We start from the raw sequence: 8,451 nt of genomic DNA, 5'->3' as shown, positions 1-8,451 counted from the left end.
TAATTCTTACCTTCGCTGGATCGGCGAAGGAACGCACTTGTGGGCGGTAGAACCTGAATGGGCTCCACCAAGACATCGGAGACTCGAAGCAGATGTCTTGGTGGATGAACCCAAGTAGGGTCATAGGCGCTAGGGTCAATTTGGTCATTTCTTCTTGTATGAGGAACCAATTTGGCCAACTCCCAAATTAACTTACATTGCTTATAACTAATTAAATTTGAAGAAAAATTATAATCTCTTAGACTGTTAACATATTTTATATTTAGGCTGCACAAGATCCAATGATAAAATTAAAAAATGGTAACCGCCCAGACAGGGACTCGAACCCTGGACAGATAGGTTAAAACCCTAATGCTATACCAACTAAGCTATCTGAGCACAAGGTATTCTTTTTTTTTTTTTTGAAAAGTTAGTTATGTTAAGAAATATCGTTTGAGAACACTTTTGGTCTGGGTCGACAGAGAAGGAGACAGCATTTCCAAAATTTTACAGACTGGATGTATTTTACCACCACTATAGAGGTCTTTACTATATGTAATTCGAAACGCTAGAGTTCAGTTAGCTTTCAAAATTGAGGTTACATAGTACAATATGTTGAAGATTTTGTGTTTGTCACGCATAACAAGTTACACTTATATCCATTTCAGGACAAATGATGCTAAAACTCTCAAATTTACTGTCATCTCATCAACTCCTAGCAAAGTTTTAGTATTATATGTCCGTAATTAGATATAAGTGTAACTTGTTATGCGTGACAAACACAAAATCTTCAACATATTGTACTATGTAACCTCAATTTTGAAAGCTAACTGAACTCTAGCGTTTCGAATTACATATAGTAAAGACCTCTATAGTGGTGGTAAAATACATCCAGTCTGTAAAATTTTGGAAATGCTGTCTCCTTCTCTGTCGACCCAGACCAAAAGTGTTCTCAAACGATATTTCTTAACATAACTAACTTTTCAAAAAAAAAAAAAAGAATACCTTGTGCTCAGATAGCTTAGTTGGTATAGCATTAGGGTTTTAACCTATCTGTCCAGGGTTCGAGTCCCTGTCTGGGCGGTTACCATTTTTTAATTTTATCATTGGATCTTGTGCAGCCTAAATATAAAATATGTTAACAGTCTAAGAGATTATAATTTTTCTTCAAATTTAATTAGTTATAAGCAATGTAAGTTAATTTGGGAGTTGGCCAAATTGGTTCCTCATACAAGAAGAAATGACCAAATTGACCCTAGCGCCTATGACCCTACTTGGGTTCATCCACCAAGACATCTGCTTCGAGTCTCCGATGTCTTGGTGGAGCCCATTCAGGTTCTACCGCCCACAAGTGCGTTCCTTCGCCGATCCAGCGAAGGTAAGAATTATGAAGAGCGACCCTCTATATATAACCTCAGCTCACTGTTGGTCACTCCTTGACCTAGTTATTTTCATGCAATCACCTACGTTTAGTGAATTTTGCCTTCTTTCTGTTTGATCTGTTAAATAATCCAGTCAATATAAATATACTTACATAGAATAATCTGGTTTTGTATAAGTTTAACATATAATCCTAATATAGTTTGATTCTCAGAAATATAGTTCCCGCTACATTTATATAAATCGAAGTCTAGTTAGTGTTGGTCTGTAAATATTGGATATGTAAAAGGCAAACTGAATTTTAGTTATAATCCAGAAATTGTCGATAATTTCCGTTCCTTTTGTAGCACTAGTTGCATATTTTTAAAACTTTTTATTGATAGCAAACCAAAATGCAGTCTATCCGAGGTACCCACCAAATGAACAACATAAAACCAGAAACCAGATTCATCATCGTTGCCAACATGGATATCATTATTCGAGGTACTTTCACAAACACTGAATTGATTTTGAAACATAAAAAAATTACATTGTCCTAAATAGAGAAGAGTACCCATCATGCGTGTACAAATCAAATGCGATCTTCGACACTTACAAAAACAAATTCCCCACACAAGAAGACAGGTTCAGATCTATAAACATTATAGAAGAACTTTACTTCACCTTCGAGGGCAGTGGAGAAAACATAAAAGTGGAAATCACCAACATCTCTGGTGGAGTCACCCTCAACTTTAACCAATGGCAAAAATTTCTCTCTTACTACAAATCCCTCATGGAAGAATTTCAGCATCGGCTAAATCGTAATCCCTATGTGACTTTTGCTCTTTGGTAGAGTATTTTTCATATATGTAAATTTGATATATTCTATATTTGTATATTAAATAAAAATAAACTTAAAAAACTTAACTTGAGTGTTTTATTTGAATCCAAAATATATATGTAATCTAATGAAAATGATTTAAACTTTATAAATATTATTTCTAAACAGTCACAATTCAACATATAAATTGTTCTTGCAGGCTAATAAAGCTCTGGCGTGTGGGCCTATGCCTCCTACAATCCTCTGTAAAATTCGTGTTGTCCTGTGAGTAATCAATATACATAGTAAGCCTAAGCTTTAAGGTTCAATCAGTGGATTTTAGTCCTCATAGACATATAGTGATTGTAGTTAAAATACGGCTCGTATAACTCCTGGTATTAAGTCAATCACTCAAAAAAAAAAAACGGTAATACTTGAAAATACCTTGAATGCAGGCTTTAAAACTAAATAACAACATAGAAAACATTTCTTTTTCACAAATCTTTATTATTTGCACTAAAATACATTACACCTTAATATTTTTATTATTGTACCAACATACAAGTCTTTGAACATTTCTGAATGCGCAACCTTGTTCAGCTGGGGGAGAAGTATCAGAATGATACTTGCACAATCCTCCTTGAAACATATACAAATTCTTAAGGGATGGACAGTTTACAGTTTGTAAATCAACAATGTTATCAATATTAAACAAATCTTTGATAATTTGGGATTTTCCTTTGCAGAAAAATGTACCACCTTGACAGTTCAAGTTCCTAACTGCCCTCCAGACATAGTATATTTCACATCCACAAGGAATATCATACATTAATGCATGGAGATTGTCTTTAACCCAGCGCGATTCTTTGTTCTCTTTGAAATAATCGGGAACACTCACAAGCGCATAATACACAGTGTCCAAATTTGTAGAACTCACACAAATCTCACGCAATATAAATTTTCTGTTATAAATAAATCCTTGTACATCAATAATGTATTGCACCATTTTCGCTGTTATTAGTCAGTCTCTCTTTATTCAACTCTCACAAAAATCCTGTGCTACCATAAGTAAGCTCTGCTGAGCGTATAGAATCTATAAGAGTTTTCACTAGTTCGATATTGTTTGAAATTTCACATAACACACTATAAAAAGCTTTGTATTCTGTCTGTACCTCGTGTGCCATCAAAGCATCCGCAATATCCTCATGGTTAGTAATATAAAAATCAAAAATATGTTTTGTATTGTCCTGATCCTGCAAATAACACTGGATTCTCTCGCACATCCACTCAACACAATGCTGGCATTCATACAAACGGCTTTCCCCTTGGCAAATAGAAAAACATTCGGAAATCAGAAATTCATCTTTACAGCATACGCACTCGCACTCATAAAAATGGTTGCCTACATTTAGATAACAACCCCTGCATATAATATACTTGCTAGGTGTATACCTCTTCAAAATCTCCAACACAGAATCTTTATGGATAACATCTGAAATCATGTTACTCATGCCCTTGTCGGTTACTTCGTTGACGTTATTTCCAGTAATAGATCCTTCCACTCACAGGTACACAAATAAGAACACCTGAAAAATAGAAACACAGTTGTAGTACTTGTTTATATTACGCATATTCATTTCTGTATTTACTTTTTCGTTTCTTTGTTTTCTGGATTTATATATTATTTCAAAAAACTAGTGGAGAAATATACATTCCAATGGTAAAATCTCTTTCGAGGTACTCACCGCAGTGTGGTTAGCCTTGTTTGTGGAGCTTGAAGACGCCATCTTTCACTAATGGTCCCTTTCAGTTACACATACAAAATTAGAAGCACCTGAAAAATAGAAATATAGTTGTAGTACTTGTTCACATTACGCATATTCTTTTTGGTTTGCATTGACGTTTTCCTCGTTTCAATATTTGCATTTACATATTATTTAAAAACACACTACATAATAAAAATCATTTACCTTAATTATAGCTTCTCTTGAGTTCTTTGTCTGAAACTCACGGCCAATAATCACAACTTGATGTCTTCTCTGACACAATGCTACACAAATACTTCTCAAAATAGCTTCTGCTTGCTTTTACGCAGTTTTTATACTCATAAGCAAAACTGACGCCTTCTCTGATTGGTTGAAATAAAATCAACGCGTTTTCTAATTGGATGAAATAAAACCGACGCGTTTTCTGATTGGTTGAAATATTCTTAACATTAGTTCATCCAAAAACCTAATAGTTATTATCCAAATGCATTAACAAATACACCCTGAAAATAGTTTGAAATATTATACACACCTTAGAACTTTGTAATATCGAATGTGAAATACAAAACGCAAAAAATAGAAAATTTAATACAAAGATTTTAAAAAATCTCTTTGTAAGTCCAAATTGCAACAAAAATGTTGCCTGAATAGTTAAAATTGTGTTATTAGAATAAAAAATTACATAAACTTGTGAAATAATAAATTAAAAATTGATAAATGTCTTTGTGAGTAAAATATAACAAACAAAATGTTGTCTGAATAGATGAAATTGGTTATTTGAGTAATAATAAGCCTAAACTTGTAAAATAAAAGGGTAGAACTTGCCAAAACATACTTTTGCATCCAAAATATAATTCAAAACACATCTAAATTGTGTTATTTGAGTAAACTAGAGAATAATCCTGTAAACTTGGAAAAAATATCTCTCTCTCTCTCTCTCTCTCTCTCTCTCTCTCTCTCTCTCTGTGTGTGTGTGTGTGTGTGTGTGTGTGTGTGTCTTTGAGAGTCCAAAATGTAATAAAAATGGTGCCTGAATAATATAAATAGTGTCATTTGAGTAAATATTAGGCTAAACTTGTAAAATAAACAAATAAAAGTTGAGAACACACACTTTGTGTGTCGAAAATGTAACTAAAAATCTTTCCTGAACAGATAGAATTGTGTTATTTGAGTAATAATAAGCCTAAACTTGTGAAATAAACAGATAGAAGTTGAGAACACACACTTTGTGTGTCGAAAATGCGACTAAAAGTCTTTCCTGAACAGATTGAATTGTATTATTTTGGTAATAATAAGCCTAAACTTGTGAAATAAACAGATAGAAGTTGAGATCACACACTCTGTGTGTCGTAAATGCGACTAAAAGTCTTTCCTGAACAGATTGAATTGTATTATTTTGGTAATAATAAGCCTAAACTTGTGAAAAAAACAGATAGAAATTGAGATCACACACTCTGTGTGTCGAAAATGCGACTAAAAGTCTTTCCTGAACAGATTGAATTGTGTTATTTTGGTAATAATAAGCCTAAACTTGTGAAATAAACAGATAGAAATTGAGATCACACACTCTGTGTGTCGAAAATATAACTAAAAGTCTTTCCTGAACAGATTGAATTGTGTTATTTTGGTAATAATAAGCCTAAACTTGTGAAATAAACAGATAGAAGTTGAGAACACACACTTTGTGTGTCGAAAATGTAACTAAAAGTCTTTCCTGAACAGATAGAATTGTGTTATTTGAGTAAAAAATAGGCATAAACTTGTAAATAATAAATTAAAAGTTGAAAAAATCTCTTTGTAAATACAAAATTTAATAAAAAATTTTGCCTGAATAGTACAAATAGTGTTATTTTGGTAAAAATTAACATAAAGTTGTAAAATAATAAGTTAAAAGTTGCAAAAATGTCTTTGTGAGTCCAAAATTTAATAAAAAATTTTGCCTGATTAGTACAAATAGTGTTATTTTGGTAAAAAATTAATATAAAGTTGTAAAATAATAAGTTAAACGTAGAAAAAAATGTCTTTGTGAGTCCAAAATTTAATAAAAAATGTTGCTTGAATAGTACAAATAGTGTTATTTTGGTAAAAAATTAACTTAAAGTTGTAAAATAATAAGTTAAAAGTTGAAAAAATCTCTTTGTAAATACAAAATTTAATAAAAAATGTTGCCTGAATAGTACAAATAGTGTTATTTTGGTAAAAATTAACATAAAGTTGTAAAATAATAAGTTAAAAGTTGCAAAAATGTCTTTGTGAGTCCAAAATTTAATAAAAAATGTTGCCTGATTAGTACAAATAGTGTTATTTTGGTAAAAAATTAATATAAAGTTGTAAAATAATAAGTTAAACGTAGAAAAAATGTCTTTGTGAGTCCAAAATTTAATAAAAAATGTTGCTTGAATAGTACAAATAGTGTTATTTTGGTAAAAAATTAACTTAAAGTTGTAAAATAATAAGTTAAAAGTTGAAAAAATGTCTTTGTGAGTCCAAAATTTAATAAAAAATGTTGCTGATTAGTACAAATAGTGTTATTTTGGTAAAAATAAGGATAAGCTGTGAAAATGTTTGACATAAAGTCAAAGTTTGGTAAAAAATAAACTCAAAATTAAGTTAAATAGCACACAGTAACATACATTTACTACCTAAATCAATAATCAAAGGGTCCTAGGTTCGTTACCCCGTGATGAAAGCAAATGGTGAAAACTGTAGGCCCCGTCCCTAATAGCTCTCCCTTCTTCATAGTACAGATAAAAAAACCCTGCGCTAAAGCGTCCTGTGCCTTGGAGGCAAACCTGAGCGGAATATTAATTGGCGGCGGAAACCGCATAGCTTCAGAGATTTGACCCTTGCTGCGCATTTCCAGACATCCTTTGTTGTCTGGTTCAATCCCTCTATGCCCTACAGTATTGCATAGCTTTCCCCTGTTCTTGCGTAGTGGTTAACCTTGGAAAAAACCGGTTCTGAAAATCTACCGACGCGTTCTCTGATTGGTCAATCAGATTCCTTCTTTGTTCTGACGTTGTGACGTCATTTGACCTTGAGCGCGCTTCCCCAAAATTCCTTTCTCGGCTACCTGCGCTGAATATTAATTCATTCTCTCTGTCTGGCATCAGAGCGGAGTTGAGATTCGGAGACAGTATTCTGTCTAGCGTGTTGCACCATCGTGTTTCATACAATAATAACATACATTATTACATAGTACTAATTAATAACATTACATATCGCAGGTTCGAGTACCAGGACCGTCCCCAATCGTAATTGGACCTGTACCTACACCCATTACCTCCGTTTATAGCGGTTCATAAACCATAGAAAACTTATTTTCAATATTATAAACATTAATATTAACATTTTATACATTACATACTTTGTAGTAATGAATATAAAACCATATGCATAGCGTTTAGTACCTCTAATTACCTGCTATATACATATTTTTCATAAAATAAATAATTATATATTCATAAAAAGTTATAAACATGCAAATACATAAATGTAAAGTACTCTAAGTACTTGCTAATGAATTCTAAGTACCTGCAAATTAATTAAAACCCGTGCAAATTAGTTCTAAGTACATACAAATGAATTGCGAATATTAAACGCCCGAGGGCACAAACAGCCACTGGCGTACATCAATACTACTCCCCCTAAAGGATTACTTGTCTCTCCCCCTCCCCGACACTATGGGGTTTGCGGCTTGTAGATCCAACACTGCGTGTAAGTAATTGAAAGATCGCAAGAAAAATGCGCAAACGCCTCTATATTTTCGTTATGATAGTGTAGATAGGTTACTTAGTGCATTCCCGACCTTTATTGCGCTGGTAAGGAAAATAATTCAAAATTTTGAAAAAGGCGGCACTTAGTGCCGCCGCGTGGGTGACGGAGAGTTAAACTCGATAATCTTGAAAAACTCAATATGTTGACCAAGGCAGAGATTTATTTAATTTTAAAACATAAACTAAACGTAACGTTTCAACCTTCTAGCAAGGTTTTCTTCAGACTCTGTACCAAGTACAAATTAAACAAGGTAGTACAAACAGGAAGATAGAAGTGACAAAATAATTCTGTTTTGCAGTATGTGGACGACTGTTTTGGCATATCGAAGGGAACGAAGAGGCAGCTCGACATATTTGCCAAAGAAATACAAGATGAAGAAAGAGGGATATTGTTGGAACTCGAAATAGAAGAAGAAGACAAGATAAGCTACCTAGGTATATTGATGAATAGGAAGAATGGACAAGAAATTGAAACCGCTTGGCATCAGAAGAAGTGTGCAGCAGGGGTATTCTGCCACAAAAGAAGTGATGTAAGTGAGGTGACAAAAATAAATTTTATAAAGAATGTGGAGGACAGAATCAAGAAAATATGCACGAAAGAATGTGAAAAAGAAGGCAAAATAAATAGCCTATGGAAACAGCTGGAAAAGAATGGCTACGAGATTTAGGATAGACTGGACATAAACAGAAGAAGGAAGAAAAGTGGCAGGAAAGAAGAGGAAGAGAAAGAAAGAGAGAGATGGTTTGGATA

Source organism: Lepisma saccharinum, chromosome 3, assembly GCF_977018435.1.
Source record: "Lepisma saccharinum chromosome 3, izLepSacc3.1, whole genome shotgun sequence".
In the NCBI taxonomy this organism is placed as follows: Eukaryota; Metazoa; Arthropoda; class Insecta; order Zygentoma; family Lepismatidae; genus Lepisma; species Lepisma saccharinum.
This window is presented reverse-complemented; position numbering follows the sequence as displayed.